This window comes from Danio aesculapii, chromosome 2, assembly GCF_903798145.1.
Source record: "Danio aesculapii chromosome 2, fDanAes4.1, whole genome shotgun sequence".
Classification (NCBI taxonomy): Eukaryota; Metazoa; Chordata; class Actinopteri; order Cypriniformes; family Danionidae; genus Danio; species Danio aesculapii.
This window is the reverse complement of record NC_079436.1, coordinates 51,207,968-51,228,685: the sequence shown is the minus strand read 5'-3', so window position 1 is coordinate 51,228,685 and position 20,718 is coordinate 51,207,968. Positions and strand designations below refer to the sequence as shown.

Here is a 20,718-nt window from a genome sequence, read left to right as displayed (position 1 = left end):
ATTTTTCACAGAGTAGTGCATCTTTAAAAAGCATCAATATGAATATTTGCATTTGCTTTACTAAAATTAACAAAAATCTATTACAAAGGTCCAAAATTTGTCCCATACATGAGCTCATTTGTCCTATTTTGACTGCTATGCCATCATAAATTGTGAAAATAGCCATTCGAAAAAGGCTTTAAGACCAAGTAGTATCATCTGTTGGTTGTCAATTTGGTCTGACTTCAGTGTTGTCCAATGCAAACAATTATTTTTCATAAGTCAAACATCCAGCTGTGTAAGAAATCTGATGTGAGTGAGGTCATCTGTCACTACTGACCTACTGTATTGTTGTTAAATATAGAAAACATTTTGCAAGTAACTTTTGTTCTAAATCTTGGAGCTTATTCTTGAAATAAAAAAATGTCCAATAAAAAGCTGTGAAGCACCAAACGTGGCCCATAATGAAGTAAATGTTAATACTAATTAGGCTATTGTCATCTATGAATTTTTAAACATTGTTTTACAAGAAAGCCTAGAAAAATCATGAATCTCTACATTATTATTATGTTTGTGTTTTCTTTTTCATTATTATTATTATTATTATTCAAAAAGCCAAATTGTGACTGAGGAAAGTTGAGTGAACTGGTTGGTTTGTAATTTGCATAACAAATGACAATAGACTACAGTTTTTTAATTTAAAACTTTAACAGATTCCTATTTTTATTTCTAATGAAATATGATGTAATACATTTGGAATTTTTCCAGTGATTGGTTGCAGCTGGATGGGCATCCTTCCAGGTCTTTTGATCTACCCACCCCCCACCCCTGGCTACGGGCCTGCAACTATGTGAAAATCTAAATACTGGGAAATTATTAAATGCAAAAAAAGAGAAAAAGTTCAGTCAAAAAAAAGTCATTACTTTAGTCATTACTTAAAGTCATTCAAAACATTATTTTTTTTACATTCAGCCCAAATGGAGAGAAGATATCTGTGACTTTCAGCTTTTAAAGAGACAAGAAAGCACCACAAAAGCATCATAAAGTTGTCCGAGTGACTCATGTGCAATATTGCAGGTATTCGGAAGCCTTATATGATTCATGAGCCTTGGAGAAACAGACTGGAGCTTCAGTCATTATTCACTAATAATCCTTCCCTCCAGTGAACTGTAAACCACTGCAACCCGATCATGGAGGATCGCCAGACAGACCAGGAAAAAAAAAAGAAAAGTGTGTTTATTCATATACAATTTTTTATGATTTAGAGTGGTGGAAAAGAACAAGAGCAATCACGTCTGTGGTTCTACCACATATTCAACCCATCAGTTTCTTGAACAACTACAGAAAGGAAAACAGAAAGGCAGGATTCGTCACCGTACAGCTCCTGTCTTCTGAGTTTCTGGATGATCTACAGTCAGTTTGCTTCAGCCATATTTTCACCAATATATTCACCAATAATCCTTCCCTCCAGTGAACTGTAAACCACTGCAGTGGGATCATGGAGAATCATGTCAGTCGAGGGCCAAGCGGACCAAGAAGAAAGTGCGTTTATGAATGATTTTCAGGATTTAGAGGAGTGGAAGAAAATAAGAGCAAATACTCAAACACTTCAGGTGATTATTTTTTTAATTTTTTCCAGACCATTGATTTACTGAACAACTACACAAAATGACAACACAAAGGCATGATTTGTCACTGGAACTTTTCTAAAACTAAGGACCTTATTTAACAAACCTAAGCGCAAAGTCTAAAGGATTAAGGGTGTGTCTGAATCACTTTTGCTACTTTAAAGGCAGAATAACACGGTCTTTGCGCCTGCACATGGTCTAACAGGGTTGTGTTTATTCCCTTAACGAGTGATAAGTGTGTTTTAAGTATAACGTTCATTAAACCAAGCAGAATCTCATTTCCCATTCCCTTTCAGAGACAGTTGCATCGCACCATGGCACATTTGCTATTTACATGACGGACTTTGTAAGTGGAAAAACTGAACGTTTCACTAGTGAAGAAACCGTTAAACAGACCATCTGCAGTGCAAGGATAAAGAACGAGTGTCCTCCAATAGGCCTCTTTACTTTCTCTTTACTTTTACTCTCTACTTTACTTTACTTTTAGGATAAGGAAACGGTAGAAACTTACTCCACTGAAGACATAATCAGCCTAAATATTTAATTTTGTTTGTTAAGCGCAAAGATTTGTTTCAAAACTATTTCTAAATTCAGTTCTAAATTCCAGCAAACGAATAAATGAACAATAATAATGAAGTGTGGTCAAAATAACTGAGTTATATCCAAACACACGTCCTATTCCTATGGCCCATATGGTGATACATACGTCTCCAAAACCCAACAGATGGACAAATCTAAACTTGTTTTTATACTACAACCTGTATTAGACATTTAATTACAAACAAATAAAAATAGCAAAATGATAACATTGAGACTCATTTTCTTTTTGGCTCAGTCCCTTTATTAATCTGGGGTCGCCACAGCGGAATGAACCGCTAACTTATCCAGCACATGTTTTTTATGCAGCGGATGCCATTCCAGCTGCAACCCATCTCTGGGAAACATCCATACACACTCACCCACACACACGCTATGGACAATTTAACCTATCCAATTCACCTGTACCACATGTCTTTGGACTGTAGGGGAAACCGGAGCACCCGGAGGAAACCAACGCGAACACAGGAAGAACATGCAAACTCCACACAGAAACGCCAACCAACCCAGCCGAGGCTCGAACCAGCGACCTTCTTGCTGTGAGGAGATTGTGCTACCCACTGAGCCACCATGCTGCCCATCCACTTAATATTTATTAACTTAATTTGCTCATGTTTTCTCAACACAAATGGATTGTGTGGAACCCAGCATTTTTTACAGTGTTGGAAGAAAAATACAATTTTATAATTCATGACGTGCAACAAATTGGGCTCATCAGTTACTTAAACAAGTACACAGCAGAAAACAGACACGATTGGTCACCGAACAGCTTCTGGGTTTCTGGATAATCTACAGTATGAATGTCAGCTTTGCTTCAGTGATTTTTCGTTCTGTCGTGAGTCTGCTTATAATTCTATTCGCTCTGGATGAGCTATAAGGCTTGTGCGGTTTTGACATGCTAACACACACTCTTGTTTATTGTTTGCAGCAGTCTTGAATGCGCTGAGAGACGGAGCTTTGTTTGGGCATCATCGGGTTTCATATCAGGAGTGCTGTATGTAACGGCTCCACGATTTGTGAAATGGCAATTGATTCAGTGTCTGCCCTGAACGAGAGCGGGGAGACACCACACTGTCCTTGTAGCAGGAAAAGCTGGACACTCAATCTACTACAGTATGTGCTGCTCTGGAAAAGAAAATGTGAGCTTAGTCAAGGACAATGAAAGGTAAACTGTGGATTTAACATGCGTTTGTGTGTTTATTCACGTTCCTCATATAGTGGATTGCTGTAGTTTTCTCATTTTGAAGGCTGGTTTAATTTTTGCTTTAATGGACCACAAAACCAGTCATAAAGGCCATCTATACATCTGAAATAGGGCTGCACAATATTGGAAAAATATGACATTGCCATATATGGATTTGCTGCGATATATATTGCAATATGAATACACCAGATTTTCACCAGATGAATTGAGTAGCTCTATTTGGAAAGATTTCATTAGTTTAGATCAAAACGGTCTTTTTCCATGCACTGCATCCGGAAAGTATTTGGAGCGCTTCACTTTTTCCACATTTTTTTATGTTACAGCCTTATTCCAAATTGGATTAAATTTATTTATTTCCTCAATTCTACCCACAATACCCCATAATGACAATGTGGAAAAAAGAGTTTTTGAAATTGTTGCAAATTAATTAGAAATAAAAAAACAGAAAATTCACATGTACATCAGTATTCACAGCCTTTGCTCAATACTTTGTTGATGCACCTTTGGCAGAAATTACAGCCTCAAGTCTTTTAATATGATGCCACAAGCTTGGCACACCTGTCTTTGGGAGTTTTTGCCCATTCCTCTTTACAGTACCTCTCACATAACACATAACAGCTGCACACATAACGTTGAGTATAGTAATATACCTGTAGATACACTTGTCAATTTGTATATTTGCATTCACTACTTCTGTTTTTAAAATATATTTATTATCTTTTTTTTGTCCTGTGTCTGTAATTCTGTAGCACTGTAGAAGCTCTGTCACCAAAACAAATTCCTCGTATGTGTGAACATACCTGGCAATAAAGCTCTTTCTGATTCGGATTCTCCCAAGCTCTATGAGGTTGGATGGGAAGCGACGGTGTACAGCCATTTCAGATCTGTCCAGAGATGTTTAATAGGATTTGGCTCTGGGCTCTGATCGGGCCACTCAAGGACATTCACCGAGTTGTTGTGAAGCCACTCCATTGATATTTTGGCGGTGTGCTTTGGGTCATTGTCCTGTTGGAAGATGAATCGTCGCCCCAGTCTGAAGTCAAGAGCACTCTGAAGCAGGTTTTCATTCAGGATGTCTCTGTACATTGCTGCATTCATCTTTCCCTCTATCCTGACTAGTCTTCCAGTTCCTGCTGCTGAAAAACATCCCCACAGCATGATGCTGCCACCACCATGCTTATCTGTAGGGTGTGTATTAGCTTGGTGATGAGCGGTGCCTGGTTTTCTCCAAATGTAACGCCTGGCTTTCACTCCAAAAGTTACATTTTAGTCTCATCAGACCAGACAATTTTGTTTCTTATGGCCCATTCACACGGGGCGTCAGCGTCAACGCTTCCCATTCAATTGGAATGGGTGAGGTCAGGCGTTGCCGAACTGCAATGTGGATCCGTCGTTGCTCGCAGCAGAAGTTGGGAATTTCTCAACTTTAAGCACCAACAGACGTGTTAGCCAATCAGATTGCTTTATGCAAATACCCCAGCTCAGACAGTAACCGATTGCAGACTAATTTCATTGGCTCACGCTGCTATGATGATTACATCAGCCCCAACTTCAGACACACTCTTTGTCAAGCACTGATGCTGAAGCCCCATGTGAATGTACGGTTGTGGACTGAGAGTCCTTCAGATGCCTTTTGGCAAATTCCAGGCAAGGTTTTTGGAATTCTAACACAGGCCTGATGGGTGAATTGCTGCACAGTTGGTTGTCTTTCTGTAAGGTTCTCCTCTCTCCACAGAAGAAGGAGCTCAGACAGAGTGACCATCGAGTTATTGATCACCTCCCTGACTAAGCCCCTTCTCCCCCAATCATCCAGAGTCTTGGTGGTTCTTCCACTTATGGATGATGGAGGCCACTGTGCTCATTGGAACTTTCAGAGCAGCAGACATTTTTCTGTAACCTTCCCCAGCCTTGTGCTGTCTCGGAGATCTACAGACAATTCCTTTGTCTTCATGCTTGGTTTGTGCTTTGACATGCACTGTCAACCCTGAGACCTTATATAGACAGGTGTATGCCTTTTTAAATCATGTCCAATCAACTGAATTTACCACAGGTGAACTCTAATTAAGCTGCTGAAACATTTCAAGAATGATGTACCTGAGCTCAACATTTTCAAAAACTCTTTTTTCACAGTGTCATTATGGGGTATTCTGTGGAGAATTTTGAGGAAATAAATGAAGATTATTTCATTTTGGAAAAAGGCTGTAACATAAAAAATGTGGAGAAAGTCAAGCGCTATGAATACTTTCCAGATGCACTGTACATAAAATATAATAAACAAGAAACAAAAATAAATAAATAAACAGTGCTTTATAATTTTTGGGGAGTCTAAAAGTGTTCAATTTCTGTACTTAACACTGCTTTTCATATATTTATTTGTGAAGATGGGTCAATGTTTGGTTGAGATTTTTTTTTTAATCTAATATTGAGAAAATCACCTTTAAATTTGTCCAAATTAAGTTCTTAGCAATTAGTTTTCACGTGTCGTCACACCTCCAGGTGAACACCCCCCTGGCAGGAAAAAAAATTACTCTTCTCATTACTAATCTCCCATTGACCACCAAGTCATGGGCTGAGTGATTTCCATTTTTTAAGCCAAAAAAAGTGTACTTTAGCATGCTTTTTTCACATTTTGTATATTATTCGGTCACACTTTATTTTGATGGTCTGTTTGTTGCATTTAAGTTACATTGCATCTATATGCCAACTAATTCTCATTAGATTATAGGTAGATTATTAGGTCGGGGTCAGGGTTTGGATTACTGTAAGTTGATGTACTTGCAAAGTTTCTTATAGTCAGTTAAATGTGTGTTTAGCAGCAGTATCAACAGATATTAAGCAGACAGTCTACTAATACTTAAATGGACCATCAAAATAAAGTGTTACCTATTGTTTTCATATATTGTTATATTTTAAATTAGACTTAAATATACTTATAAATGTTTAAAAGTAGAGTTCAAGTGTATTTGTAACTATATATAGTTTTTTTAAATGCAGATACTATATGTTAAATACACATTTTAGCTCAATTTCATGGTGTCTCAAAATAACAGAGTTGAGTACACTTAAATGGTCTTAAGTTTATATTAAAATGTGCTTAATACTAATTCTTAGTACATTAAATACAAAATTAGTTTGGGAAAATAGAAGTGTGCTAAACTGTATTAAAAGTGCTCTATCACAAAATATTCTTTTAATATATTACTATTATACTTAAAATTAATCATAAATATATTTCTCCCAATTTCACCTTTCCTAATTAAATAACAGCAGGACTTCATAAGAAAATAATGCCAAAAAAACTTCACTCATTGCTCACTGCTTGACATCTCAATGTTGTCATTTTATCTCAATGTAACCATATACCCATAAACCTGCCGTCACATTTACATGCGTCATGCGGCATGTGAATAAACTCTTAACACCTGTCGTCCTCATAAAACATCATCATATTCAACCCTAATGTGCTCCCCGGAGTGCTTTCTTAATGCCCGCCGACGCCAAGAGGGAAATGGGCCGATCTGAAAGCGTCGAGTGCCAGGACCAACCCAGATCATCAATACAAATCACACCTATCGCCCATCATCTGACACGGGCATTCGTCAGGTCGTCCCTAATGTGAACATAAAGCTCAGCGTTTGAATAAGAGCACTTGAAGAGCTCAAATACGCAGATAAAAGAGGGAAAATGTAAGCGCGAGTGCAGATACACAGAGATGCCCTGCGGTCGTGCCTCCCAGGTTGTCATGGAAACAATAGCAGAGGGCATGGATTCTGGAGGCAAGGCCTGCGGGCGCAGTGACGAGCGAGAGTCAGACACACAGAGAAACAAAGAGAGAAAATAAAAAGGAGGAAACGTATTCATTAAATGCTTTTGCAGTGGTGCACTTTTCATCCGCCTTCAGTCAAATGGGCTGCGAGAATAACTTATTATTATTATTAGTCATGCGCAGGGAAAGACAGAGCTTTTTATATTGCTATTTCTGTGCATTGTTTTTTTTTTTGTTTGAGCAATCTGTTGATTTATGTGAAGGGATTTTGAGGGTTTATTTACCTTATTATGAATTATTTATCTTTTTCTTTTTATGGTTGTGGCTTTTGTTAAGCTCTAAACAGACGGTGAAGTTTTTTAAGCAGTTTTGGGTACAAAAATGTTTGAATATTCTCCTTAAAGATCAACCATAGAATATTAAATGTCTGTTAATCAGAATTACTATCATATTAGCAGACCGTGAATAACTCTAGAAACTCTAAACAAGTTTTAAAGGGGGCCTATTATGCAAAAATCACTTTTTAAAGGGGTTTAAACACAATTGTGTGGCAACCATTTTAGAATATAACCAGCTTAAAATGGTAAAAATCTATTCATTTTATTTGTTTATAATCGTACTTGATATAAGCAGTCTGCAGAAACATTTTGATTGACATTCTCACTTTGTACATGTCATCAGAGGGGGAAAGCCCCGCCCATTAGTGACCATCTATCCATCGTTAACATGGGACGTTAGTCTTGTTTTTGAATCTGCCACTATGCTGACACACAGGCATTTGTATCTCCATCCTCTTTTGAAAATAGCACAATCTCATTTGAATTTAAAGCGACAGTCACTAAAACGGCACAATTTGGAGCATAAAAGGGGCAGTTTCAAAGAGTTATAAAACGTTATTTTTGGGGTGAAGTTTTGAGCCAAAACTCCACATAAACATGATAGGGACATCAGAGAGTTACTTTAGATCTTGTAAAACGGAGCATAATAGGTCCCCTTTAACACAGCAAATATTATGGACATACCTGTGTATTTAATATTACTATACTGTATATAATACATAGAGAGAAAATCCCTATAGCATGCATGGTGGCTCAGTGGTTAGCACTGTTGCTTCACAGCAAGAAGGTCGCTGGTTCGGCCTGGCTGGGCCAGTTGGGATTTCTGTGTGGAGTTTGCATATTCTCCTCAGGTTGGCATGGGTTTCTTCCAGGTGCTCCGGTTTCCTTCACAGTCCAAAGACATGCGGTATAGGTGAATTGGGAAACAAAATCGACCATAGTGTATGAGTGTGTGTGTGTGTGAATGTGAGAGTGTATGGGTGTTTACCAGAGCATCTGCTGCATAAAATATACCCCTGATAAATAAGGGACTAAGCCGAAGGAAAATGAATGAATGTAGTGTACATATTTCCTTGCCCATTTAATTTAGATAGGATTTGGTCCTTGATGAGCTGCCTGGAGGTACAGCTGCTCGATTATGGGAAAAATTGATTCGTAATTATAATTATTTTAGTCAAAATTGTAACCATGATTAACTAAAATGATTATCAGTTATATGACATTTGTATGTTTCAAAGATCACGAAATTGTCAATCCATTGACAATACAATAGCAGAAAGGGACAAGGTAAAAAAAAAAAGGTCCTAATATTTATGGAAAATGATAATAATAAATACATTCAATAGAATAGAAATACACAAGTAAAACCAACTGTGCTCAAAAATATAAAAGTCCAGCAGCGAGTTATTTTGTCCTTGACTTTAGTTTTTTATAAATAATTATAACCACTCCGTGGCAGGAATATAGTCCACTGTCACTTCAAGAGGAAGGTTTCGATTTACGGTTTTCATTCTGAACTCTTTATGTTCATTTATTTTGTTTTTACAATCTTTTTGGTACATTTCTGGACTTTGAACATCTCTGGACAGTTGCTGTTAAAAGAGCTCTCGGATATTACCTAAAATATCTTACTCTGTGTTCAGAAGATGAACAAAGGTCTCAGGGCTTTGGTCTGACATCAGGGTGAGTAATTAATAACAAAATTTCATTTTTGAGTTAACTAACCCTTTAAAGTCTCAGTATTTCCTGTTTGTTTCCTGGTCTTCTTATTATCATAATTTCTGAGAGTTACTAATTATGTTCACCTGTTCCTTGTTTGGTTGCTTGCTATCCTATATGCATTATGAGTTTGTCGTCGTGTTTTTGCATTCGTATCGAAACCAAACCTATCTGTTTCTCTTGTCATTTTTGGGTGAACTAATCCTTTAAAGTCTCAGCATGCCTTAGGTTTGGTTCCTGCACTGTAAAAAATGAATCTTTAGGCTTGTAATTTTCATAAAAAAATGTATGTGGTCATTAAAAATAATGGTAATATTTTGTTTTAAAATTTGATATTTTGGATTTGTTGTAAAATATTGAGAAGATTTTGCTAATACAATCAAGATATAAATTTCACTTATTTTTTAAGCAAACTAGTGCAATTATTAGGCTTAATTTGAGAAACCAATTAAGCTAATAAAATTATGGAAAGATGGCTTCAAGTTTATTTTAAGACAATTGACTCAATTATGTGGATTTGATTAAGATGTTTGCATTTGAATCTCAACAACGGCAGTGATCAGACGACATTTTGAAGGAGCAGATCAACAGTGAGCATGTTAAGAGGTAAGTCTTAAGAGTTAAAATTTTCTATAGTCTTAAATAAGCTCTTTCAGGAGAGACACACGCTGTTCAAGCCTGTTCAGGAGCCTAGTTAGATCAGGCAACATATAACAAACAACAAACAACAATGAACTTGTTGGTTAGCCTAAGCTATTATGTTAGCTATATAGCTTTTCAATGGGGTTTATGCACAGCTAGTGTTTTTCCATTTCATAAGGTTCCTTTTACAGCATTGATGATGTAATGTAATGAACTGTTTATATATAATACTGTATATAAATACTAATATTTGTTTGCTTAATGAAGTAAATATTTACAGTATTGTCCCACAAAAGAGGTGCAGTTTATGAATGCCATACAGCAGGTATTTTTATCATGTTATTTGTGTATTATTATTATTAGGCAATATTACTAATTTCTACACTTTTGTTGCATCAGACCTCACATTAAATCAGGGAGGAGATGAGAGATGTCATCCTCTGTTGCTGGTGTATTTGTATGAAAATGAGGAAGAGCTCATCCAGGAGTGCAATGTAAGTGTTTTAAACTGTTTCAGATATTTATGGTCTTCAGAAAACTGCATTTTATATTTTTGCATTTTTACAAAAAACAAAAATATAACACAAACACTACATTGTTGAATGCACTATTCCTTGTATAAATATGGTTAAACTTATTTCTTTGTACCCTAGTTTACATTTTGAAAACAGCCTGTCCATTATTAGTCAAAATACTTGTGTACTTGTGTTATAGTGTAAGTCATCAACGTCTACTCAAACATTTTGGAGAGTTACTGTTCACAAAGATACAAAGAAATTGTTTATTTTCTTAATGTGTTCACTTAATGTGTTTTAGTAAACCTTTAACATTTGAAATTTACAACTGCATAATTTAATAATGATAAACGTAATGTTTATTTTACAGTGTGGGAATGCACAGAGAATTGCTGTCTGCCAGAGGGATGTCCAACCATGAGGACTTCTGCATTGTCTTGGAGGATGAGTGAGTCATGGCTTGGAAAATCTAGAATTGCTGAACTGGTTTTACACAAATATTCCTCAAATTAAAATCTATTATAATAAGTTTCTGACACAAATTCACTCCTACAAACTTTAGGGGAATTTTCAGTGCATTAACTGATTGTGTTGCTATTATTTTGAGATACAGCTTTTATGCTGGTTTTATATGTTGCGCAATTCTGTCAGATTTTGTCTAAAATGTGAATATTCCTACAAAAGAAAGTTGGCAGAACATTTTTTTCCATGACATGGATAAAGAAGTTTTTTCAGAGCTTAACATTGCTGTAAATTTTTAATAGATCTGTTAAACAAATTGTATGTACCATTTTGTTATCAGTGGAACATGTAATAATGATATTTGGCAAAAATGCATCGTGTATGTATTTCATTCTAAATAGATATATATTACATTTATTAAGTGAGTATTTTTTATTAATAAATATGAGTAAATGGTGGTGTATTTGCTTGAATTATAAAAGCACATTCCACTAATTATATTAAAATCATCCTCTATCACTCAAAAAAAAACCTAGTCATTTTCACATGATTCTTTCAAGTAGTTTTTGCTTAAAAAAATAAATAAATATGAGTAAATGGTGGTGGATTTGCTTAAATTATAAAAGCACATTCCACTAATAATATTAAAATCATCCTCTATCACTCAAAAAAAAAACCTAGTCATTTTCACATGATTCTTTCAAGTAGTTTTTGCTTAAAAAAATAAATAAATATGAGTAAATGGTGGTGGATTTGCTTAAATTATAAAAGCACATTCCACTAATTATATTAAAATCATCCTCTATCACTCAAAAAAAAACCTAGTCATTTTCACATGATTCTTTCAAGTAGTTTTTGCTTAAAAAAATAAATAAATATGAGTAAATGGTGGTGGATTTGCTTAAATTATAAAAGCACATTCCACTAATAATATTAAAATCATCCTCTATCACTCAAAAAAAAAACCTAGTCATTTTCACATGATTCTTTCAAGTAGTTTTTGCTTAAAAAAATAAATAAATATGAGTAAATGGTGGTGGATTTGCTTAAATTATAAAAGCACATTCCACTAATTATATTAAAATCATCCTCTATCACTCAAAAAAAACCTAGTCATTTTCACATGATTCATTCAAGTAGTTTTTGCTAAAAAAAAATCCTCATCGAACACTCAAAAAAATTTGTAATTTTCACGATTCATTCAAGTGGTTTTTGCTAAAAAGTACTTAAAACTACTTAAACTACTTAAAAATAATACGTGCAATAGTGTTACCGCTATTTTTTAAGTAAATAGCACATAAGATTTTACAGTGTGTATTTTGATTACCATAGTTTCTGAGAGTTACTAATTATGTTCACCTGTTCCATGTTTGGTTGCTTACTATCCTATATGCATTTATATTCCTGAGTTTGTGGTCGTGTTTTTGCATTCATGTCGAATGCAAACCTATTTGTTTTTCTTGTCTTTTTCAGTTATCTGTGAGGGAACAAAGCTGATCCTCAATTCCCCTTGCCTACCTGAAACGTGCCTAAATTATGCCTTAAATTATGCAGCACACTGAGGTGAGGTATTATGCTATCTTTCTAAAGCTTTCGCACTTACTTATCCTAGCAGGCACATAAAAAAGTGGCAAAAAGTCTCAGAAGCCATATCTCCAGACCGACATATGTATGACCAGAAGCCTTTTAAGACTCTTTCACACTTTGCAAGGTTAAAATTGTCAGTAAAGTGCTGGAAAACATGATTTTTAAGGCGCATCTTTCTGTGTTCAGCTAAGAGAAGAGACAAAATGCATGTAAATTGTTGCTCTGCGTGCTCTTCTCCTACAGCGATTGTACGCTTTCTGTACGCTGGCTAGTAATCAGAGATGCAAACATACACTTTTACCCCGCTGTCTTTCATCATTCCTCATCGAAAGTAAACTCACACACACACACTCAGCAAACAGACAGAGCCGCTCATACAGTCTGCGAATCGATGCGAGGCCTGTGTTGATGTGTGTTGCGTGTGCTGGCGTGTGTCCAATTTATCCAGAGAGCCTGGATTTCGGATGGTCCAAATGAATAGACACATCTGCCTGTTATTTAATCGCAGTAGCGCGTCCAGATGCGGTTTGCTGCCATCGATTTTTTCCGGTCTCTAAGCACAGATCGATATATATGTGTGTGCGTTTGCCAGAGAAGCAACACTGTCTGCAGATTTTTGTAACTTTTTAAGATGCAAATCAATGCGTTGTGGGAAACTGAGACTGGATGTCATGAAAACAAGTCCTGGTTGCATTTCAGCAGACAATTGTGAAGAATTATATTTTGTGTAGTGCGTAAAAAAAAAAAGAGTAGCCCATTTATTTGGCATTGTGTCTTTATGAATAATAAATTAATCACATTTGCCCTGAAATGCTCATTACCATAATGGACTCAGGCATTGTTTTGTTTTGGGTCGTTATTCTTCATAATGATTCTTATCACTGTAACTGTTTCTTTTAGTAGGGTACAAATTAAAGGCAGATGCATATAATTATTGCATTACATACTTAGTTGGATTACAGTAATAACAACAGTTTAATTCTCAATTAAATAAAGTAAATAAAACATTCTAATGATGATCACAAAATTAGATGTTTTAAGCCAATTATATAAGTATGTGTAATGCATTTTACCCCAGAGTTATAAGAAATTGTACTGTGCATAGAGGGAAAAATAAATCATGTGGTATTATGCTCATGAATATTAAACTAAGACAGTTTGCCCTCAAATTCTCATTACCATAATACACCTAGCTATATTTTCTCTCTTTTTTTTCCCTACAATGATTCTCATTACTGTAATACAGTACAGAAGAAATAGTAACAATGATTTATTTTGTCATTTAATTAAATGCAGTGCGATTAGATAATAAAATCATTACTATTATGTACTGTTACCAGTAGATATTATTTATTCATTCATTTTCCTCAGGCTTAGTCTTTTTATTCATCAGGGGTCGCCACAGCAGAATGAACCACCAACTTATCCAGCACATGTTTTCAGGGTGTCCGCGGGGTCTTAAAAAGTATTAAAAGTTGATAAATCTATTATGAGAAAATTAAGGCCCTTAAAAGGTTTTAAAATGTCTTAATCGCATCTTAAATTTTGTTCAAGCGTTGTTCAAAGTGACTCCAAAAAAGCATAAATCTATTTATTTTTCTCCTAATATTAAAAACTGCGTGCTCGGTCTACATGATTGGTTCGGGTGTGTCCGGCCAAGCTCCTCCGTCAGGGTGATGTCACATAATTTGCGACAAACGTGGGAAGGTGATGTGATGCTCACCACATGCAGCGAAACCATAGAGCTAAACAGACGGCAAAATAGGAAAATGTAAGTTGTAATGTGCGTGCTCTTGGTTGGAAAAAGACGAGCTTAAACAGTGGCTGAAGCCTGTCGCTAAAAACAGTTCTGTTGCATGGTTGTGCTCCATTGATTTAACTACAACTGTTTATTAACTACTGTTTATTAAATTAAAGGGTTGATACTGATTAGAACTTGAAGAGGCGATGGGGTCTTTAAAAAGTCCTAAAAAGGTATTGAAATTACATTTAGAATCCTGCATATACCCTGCTTTTACACAGCAGATGCTCTTTTAGCTGCAACCCAGTACTGGAAAAACTTTTAGATACTATTGTTAGATAATAACAATGTATTATTATTACTATTATTGATTATTTAAATTATTATTATTATTATTCATTCATTTTCTTTTAGGCTTAGTCCCTTTATTAATCCGGGGTCGCCACAGCAGAATGAACTGCCAACTTATCCAGCACATGTTTTACACAGCGGATGCCCTTCCAGCCGCAACCCATCTCTGGGAAACATCCATACACACTCACTCACATTCATACACTACGGACAATTTAGCCTTCCCAATTCACCTGTACCACATGTCTTTGGACTGTGGGGGAAACCGGAGCACCCAGAGGAAACTGACTCAGCCGAGGCTCGAACCAGCGACCTTCATAATGTGAGGGGACAGCACTACCTTTAAATAACCATTAAATTAAATGGCTTTTAAAAAAAATAAAAGCTGGTTTTATTCAAGCCGAAATAAAACAAATAAGACTTTCTCCAGAAGAAAAAATATTATCAGACATACTGTGAAAATTTCCTTGCTCTGTTAAACATCATTTGGGAAATATTTAAAAAAGGTGGCTGATAAGTCTGACTTCAACTGTATGTATATATATATATATGCCCTAATCATAAATATATCTCATAGACTTGACCAGAGGCTGCTTACAAACCTCAAATGCTCCTAACACATGTCTGGTGTTCTAACATTAGAGGATCCACACGTGTGCAGAGCCTCTCTGGCTGATTTTATCGATCGGCGCTCTATTATTCAGCGCACGCTCATGTACGTGTGACACCGAGCTTGTGCTTCTATGCTGGACTTTCAACCAATACAGTCTGATAAGCCTGAAAAGAAACCAGCATCATCACTAAATCACCTGTAGCTCCACTTCCAGCTCTGAGCGCTCACTGCCATTTACTCCACTTTGTGCACATTTATCAGCAATGTGGAGGAAAACTGCATCTCAGATCCTCAGCCAATATGTCTTTAAACCAATAACGGCAGATTCTGTGCATGCTGGGAGTTCATGTTTTAGAGCAAAAGATTCAATGCACTTGATAATAGCACTGCCATGATGGAGAATACTGGCTGTGAAAGAAAGAACGGCGTTCAGACTGAGTCATTACATTTCACTTCACACTTTCTCTATTAATCTTGCTTTAAGAGGTCATGACATCTGAAATCAAAGTTGCCTTGATTTTTTTCAAGGGATTGTTGTTTATCCTCCTGAGACCCAAAGAAATTATTTATTTATTTATTTATTTATTTATTTATTTATTTATTTATTTATTTATTTATTTATTTATGTGAATTCCCACATCCTTTGGTTAAAAATAAATTCTACAATTTAGAGTTTTTACATTTTGTTTTTATTTTCAATATTACAGCATGTAGTGGACCACAGGACCATTTTAGTTCGAAATGACCGCCAAACTCAGACAACGAAACTGTACAAGATATGGCTGTAAAGGGATATTAATCCAATATTAATGTAACAAAAACTAAACAAAAGCCATTTTTTCCTTTTGTATTGAAATTCCTGAAGCAGTTTAGTCTGAAAGAGAGACAAACTCCAAAAAAGAAAAAGAAGTGATGTTAATCCAAAACAAATTTAACATAAAAGTGATTTAAAACTGATTGTCATTCTCTAATCGTCTCTAATTGTCAGACTCTAAATCAGAGTCTCCATCTACTCTCTTATAAAGAATCCTCTCTGCTTCAGTTCTGCCTCCTACAACATGGAGTCATTAATTACATTAAGATGGTCCTGGTGTCCACTATAGTCGACATTCAATTCAATTCACCTTTATTTGTATAGCGCTTATACAATGTAGATTGTGTCAAACCAGCTTCACATAAAGGGTCATAGTAAATAGGAACAGTGTAGTTCAGTTTGTAGTGTTTAAGTTCAGTTCAGTTGAGCTCAGTTCAGTGTGGTTTAATAATCACTACTGAGAGTCCAAATACTGAAGAGCAAATCCAACGATGCGCAGCTCTATAGATCCCAAACCATGCAAGCTAGTGGCGACAGCGGAGAGGGAAAAAAAACTTCACTAAAGGCGGAAGTGAAGAAAAAAAACCTTGAGAGAAACCAGGCTCAGTTAGGCACGATCATTTTAACTTCTCCGCTGGCTAAACGTCTTGTGCAGAGCTGCAGTCTCAGTGGTGGAGGCTGGAAGCTGGACCTCAGCGAAGACTCGTCTGTCTCTGGAGCGTCACAGGAATCAGAATCAGGACATTTAAAAAAGGATGACAAAGTTAACAGCTTTGAAAGCTAAATATATTGTTCCTGACACTTTAATAAACAAATATATATATTTAATTATAATAGTGGGGCGATGCAGTGGCGCAGTAGGTAGTGCTGTCGCCTCACAGCAAGAAGGTTGCTAGTTCGAGCCTCGGCTGGGTCAGTTAGCGTTTCTGTGTGGAGGTTGCATGTTCTCACTGCGTTCGCATGAGTTTCCTCCGGGTGCTCCGGTTTCCTCCACAGTCCAAAGACATGTGGTACAGGTGAATTGGGTAGGCTAAATTGTCCGGTGTGTGTGGATGTTTCCCAGAGATGGGATGCGGCTGGAAGGGCTGAAAACATGTGCTGGATAAGTTAGTGGTTCATTCTGCTGTGGCAATCCCGGATTAATAAAGGGAATAAGCCGAAAATGAATGAATGACATTTTTTGATTTCAATGTTTGGATATTTATGAGCACTAATTCCTACAGAAAACAGATTCTGGTACTGTTAAGCATTACATTGTGTTAACTGTTCAACTAAATCTTCACTAAAGTACTGAATTGGAAATGACGTTATTTTAATATAGTCAGTCGTGAACTATAGTGGGCCGGTCTAAGGCTTGAAACTCCAGGGCTAAAAAAAGGAGTCCCACTCCGGCCCTGCTAGCAGTATTCCACTGTATTGCATAGACAGGCATAGCCACTTCAGTTCTGAATGAGCCAAAATGGCTCAACACACCTGTTTACTGTAGTAAAAACCACTTTCTTCAATTTCTACATTTTCTATCCATTTTTTCCATGTATTAAAGATGCAGTAGGTGATTGTCTTTAGAAGCATTTTTTGTTGTGCTGGTTGAAAGTCTCTCCACATTCCACTAGTACTGATTAATCTGCATGATCTAAATGTATTTATGTGTATTTTTATATTCTGGGTAAGGCAGAAGACTAAAAAATGTTCGTCCAATTAAATATTGTCGGCCCGATATCTCCCATAATTCTGATAAGTAGCCCAAACTGTCTGTCAACAAATGTAGATTTGAACATCTGCGCACCCGTTCACGCAGATGCGCTGTTTTGCACGTCTGTTCAGTCTGAAATATTAAGTATGGCATAGTAATAAGTGTAATTCCTGCACGCCGCTGGCCAACAACTAAGCATACAGTAGTCGCTTTTAGGCATGGGATGATAACCGTTTTCAAGGTATACTGCGGTTTGGAAAAGTCAAGGTTTTAAAACCTCCAAAATTTTCAGTAATATCGTTCTTAAGGTATGTGTTTTTTTGTTTGTTTTTTAGGGCAACAGTATCTCCAGCAGAAAAAAATATCCAAAGATGCTGTTTTAAATTGTAAAGAAATTAGTGTTTTTGAAACTAATGAAGACAGCAGAATTATAAATGATTCACTTTCATTATTTAGCCTGACATGTTTACAGCTCCAAAATATTTTAAATCTTTCAAAAAATAAAATATATTGTTTTCAAAGGGGGAATTTTATTATTTATTTATTTATTTTTTTACCCAGACATTTGAAAAGAATATATTCTAGAGCAGTAATTACAATACCGTGATACCGTGATATTTTTATGAAAGGTAATCATACTGTCAGAAACTTATACCGGCCCATGCCTAGTCGCTTTTAGGACAAAGCTCGTGAGAGAGTGAGACAGATATAACAGATATTGCTTACTCCACAACTGAAAACGTGCTAACCACTGAGCCACCGTGCCACCCTCACTAAAATTAATGTTTTCTAAATTCTGCCAGGGCAATATTTCAGTTACAGGCATTTTCTTAAAACCTTAAGCACAATGCAATGCAATTCCCTATTCATAATACAGGTAAATCACTTGTGATGTCACACGCCACCTCATTGGCAAATGCTTGGGATTGCTGAATGCTGCTGAAAAAAAATTTGTTCTCAGCGGAAAGAAAAAAACAGCTCAAAATATGAGCCAAAAAAAAGTTATGGTGCCCAGCAGTGTTCAGCACACTGGTTTCACTCCCTCTTCAGCCATAGTCACTGCGCGTAGTAAAGAGGCTTTCACATTGGATGTGGAGAGCGCTGTTCTATGAAACCTGATCATTTAAATTGCTTGTGCCATGCAAAAGAGGATTGTTTCCACCATGGGCACCACTAGGCCACATTTAGGGGGCTTTAGCTATATTTCTATTCAGCCCCCCTAAAACTTTTATGATTAGTACTGAAAGCTGAGATGCATATTTTGATTTTCTCAGACACGTCAGGGTAAGTGCGTAAAGGTCACTCTCATGCTCACAGACACACACACCCACACACATTTTAATTTGCTTTTATACTCCATATAAAGCCCAGGATTTGTTTTAGCACAGGCCTATCTTAAGAGTTAATGGTGCCAACTAACGATCAACAGTAAAAATTACAAACTTGATCTCTTCCCAACAGGGAAAACAATCAAAAATGCATGATTATATGGTGTCATGGATTTGTAATAAATAAATGTGATGATAATGGAAGTCAATGGGGCAAAAACAGCCACCAACTGTAAATTAGAGAGAAGAAAAAAAAGAAAATTGGTTAAAAACAATGCATCAAAGGCAGTGTTGTTTCACATGTCCAAGACTTTGATAAAAGGAAAAAAAATCCAGTCCACAATTACTTTTATGTTGAAAATATGTCATGTTGTGTGTGTTTTTTCCAGCCTGATCTCACGAGAAAACGTAAGTAGTTTACGTTTTGTTTAGTGGCTAATTCGTGCGAATTCGTACGAGTTCAGTCGATTTTTAAAAAGGAGGCGTGGCACCTAACCCCACCCCTAAACCCAACCGTCATTGGGTGATGAGCAAATCATACTAATTTGTACGAATTAGATTGTACGAATTAGCCACTAAATCAAAAAGTTACGAATTGCCTTGAGATTGTGTTGGTTTTTTCACCAAATCAGTGACATCATTTATGAAATTGTCAATTAAAGAGTGAAAATCTTGTAATTTCTTTGTAATTTTTTAAGTTTTGATCAGGACTGAGGTTGATTAACAGATTTATGCAAAAATAAAAATATTTATCTGATGCATTTTTACAGCAGTTTCATTCAGTGGATGTTTTCATCCCTAACATAGGGTAAATTAGTATACCGCAAATTTGCCCAGAGTGTATTGTTGACTATTTAAAAATAAAATCAAAGCATTTTCTCAAAATATGTGTCAAAATAAGATTCGTCACCAGAAATCATTCCGCTATCTGAAACAGAGAAAAAGTTATGGCCATATTGAGACTCAAAATCACCCCAGAGTGCATGAAAACATCCTCAACAACACACAAGGGTTCATATTTAATTATTATTTTTATTTATTTTAATATTTATGTTTAAGTAAATTCAAGTTTATGTATATAGTGCATTTCATAATGAGTAATTTTTCAAAGAGGCTTTGCAAAAGGTGCACATTATTGCATTACAACATAGTTCTCAAACTGGATTCCTGGAGGGCCGCAGCTCTGCACAGTTTTGCTCCAACTCTAATCAAACACAGCTGATCCATCTAATGAACGTCTTCATGACTCTTTTGAACACCTCGATTATTTGGACCAGCTGTGTTTGATAGGGCTGGAGCAAAACTGTGCAGAGCAGCGGCCCTCCAGGAATCCAGTTTGAGACTTGTACTGTATATTACAATCTAAATCAGTGGGAGCACATGATTGCATTACATTGCAATATAATGCATTACATTTCATTATTGCATTACAATAAATGAATATGCGCACACACACTGAAACACTTATGATTGAAAGCAACAAACACTCACTTAATGATCTCGAAATTAGTAAATATAAACTATTAATTGGACAAAGCCATCAGTCTAAAAAAAAAAAAAAAACGTTCATTTTTTTCTGATTACAGACTCTCAAATTATCCCAAAATAATCTAAAAGACATGACCAAGCAAACAAATACATCTCAATATGAGTCACTTTGTACTAATTTCATCTTTCCATTCCCATCCGCATATGGATTTCCTGTACGCCTGCCATAACCGGAGTCTGACATTCAGCGTCT

The 20,718-nt window shown here is 36.1% G+C and overlaps 1 protein-coding gene across 1 annotated transcript in view; it reads right to left on the bottom strand.

The window, feature by feature from the left end:
• lrrc24 (leucine rich repeat containing 24) overlaps nt 1-20,718 on the bottom strand; it is a 54,797-nt gene that overhangs the window by 32,908 nt on the left and 1,171 nt on the right. The gene's annotated exons all lie outside the window — the stretch shown is intronic.